The sequence below is a fragment of the Brassica oleracea genome, chromosome C6 (assembly GCF_000695525.1).
Source record: "Brassica oleracea var. oleracea cultivar TO1000 chromosome C6, BOL, whole genome shotgun sequence".
Lineage (NCBI taxonomy): Eukaryota > Viridiplantae > Streptophyta > Magnoliopsida > Brassicales > Brassicaceae > Brassica > Brassica oleracea.
In genome coordinates, this window is record NC_027753.1 from 5315427 (window position 1) to 5317495 (window position 2069).

A 2069-nucleotide genomic window follows, 5' to 3' on the forward strand; every position below is an offset into this window, starting at 1 on the left:
CTGGTTTTAGAGCTTTGGGTTTGATAACTTCGGGTTATTGTTGCTTGTGAGAATGATGGAAAATACTAGCCGGATGATAAGCTTGAATGGTGTTATTATCATCTATGGAAGGGCAAGATGGAGGATCTGCTCTTTGTTAAAGAATTTCATGTTTCAGTCTTCGAGGAGAAGAAACCTGAGAAGAAGACGGATAAAGAGTGGAAGCTGCTGCATCGCAAAGTGGGTGGGTTGATAAGGCAGTGGGTAGATGATAATGTGTTGCATCATATTAAGACTGATAAGGATGCTCGTTCTTTGTGGAAGAAGCTGGAGCAGTTGTATGCTAGGAAGACCGGAAACAACAAGATGTACATGATCAAGAAGTTGATTGAGCTGAGGTATCAGGAGGGAACTCCGATGACAGATCACTTGAATGCGTTTCAGGGATTGCTCAACAAGTTGTCTGATATGGGCATCAAGTTTGATGATGAGATTCACGGTCTGTGGCTTCTCGGTACTTTACCAGATTCATGGGAGGTTTTCAGGATGTCTCTTTGTAACTCCGCGTCGTAAGGTGTCATTTTGATGGATTCAGTGAAGAACAGTGTTCTTAATGAGGAAGCAAGAAGACAGTCGAATGCTAGCAGTTCGCCTTCATATGTCTTTGTTACTGAGTCAAGGGGGAGGAGTTCGAGTAGAGATCCCAAGAGAGACAAGAACAGGAGCAGGAGCAAATCTAATAAATTTGCTAACATGGAGTGTTATTTCTGTCACAAGAAAGGGCACATGAAGAAGGATTGTTGGAAGTTGAAAAACAAGCAGCAAGGAAATCAAGAAGAAAAGGGGGATCGGGTGACTCTCACCGAAGATCAGTTTCTCATTCTTCTTGAGGGTGATGCCATTAATGTCGCATGCCAAGACACCAGTTGGGTGATTGATAGTGGAGCTACTACTCATGCAACATCACAGCGGGATTTGTTTTCTACCTATACTGCGGGTAATTATGGTTCCGTGAAGATGGGAAATGATGCGATGGCTCAGGTTGCTGGTATTGGTGATATATGCTTGGAGACTAGTCTTGGGACTAGGTTGGTGCTTAAGAATGTTAAGCATGTCCCTGATATTAGGATGAATCTGATATCAACGGGAAGACTTGATGATGAGGGTTATTTCAGTTTGCACGGTGGTGGTAAATGGAAGCTCTCTCGCGGTTCTTTGATTGTGGCTCGAGGTGAGAAGTCTTCATCTTTCTATTGGATGCAGGCTAAGGTCTCTAAAGACGTTGTTAATGCGATGGAGAATGATGGTGCCATGGAGTTATGGCATAAGAGACTCGGTCACATGAGTGAGAAGGGAATGTCTGTGTTGTCTAAAAATGAGGTGATACCAGGAATCTCTGGTTTGCACCTGCAGAAGTGTTTGCATTGCTTTGCGGGAAAACAACACAGGGTGTCTTTCAAGTCCTCTGCGCCTTCTAGGAAACCCGAGGTACTGGATTTGGTACATTCAGATGTGTGTGGTCCAATGAGGACAAGATCTCTTGGCAGCGCTTCATATTTTGTGACTTTGATTGATGATCATTCAAAGAAGTTGTGGGTATTTCCTATGAGGACGAAGGATCTGGTGCTGGGATATTTCAAGCATTTTGTGCTGTTGGTTGAGAGACAAACGGGGAAGAAGCTGAAGTGTATCCGCAGTGATAATGGTGGAGAGTATTCTGGACCATTTGATGCTTATTGCAAAGAGCATGGAATAAGGCATCAGTTCACGCCATCTAAGACTCCACAGTTGAATGGATTGGCTGAAAGGATGAACAGGACGATGGTCGAGAGGATGAGAAGTTTGATCTCACAATCAGGCTTATCGATGACTTTCTGGGGAGAAGCTTTGAACACGGTGGTTCATGTGCTGAATTTGTCACCAAGTGCTCCATTGGATGGTGATGTTCCAGAGAGGGTTTGGACTGGTAAGGATGTTTCTTACAGTCACTTGAGAGTCTTTGGGTGTAAGGCATTTGTTCATATTCCCAAGGTTGATAGATCGAAGCTTGAGATGAAGTCGCGGCAGTGTGTGTTCATCGGTTATGGTCA

At 44.0% G+C, this 2069-nt stretch overlaps 1 pseudogene; it reads left to right on the top strand.

The window, feature by feature from the left end:
- Positions 1-2069, top strand: part of LOC106297292 — a 10694-nt pseudogene that overhangs the window by 2756 nt on the left and 5869 nt on the right.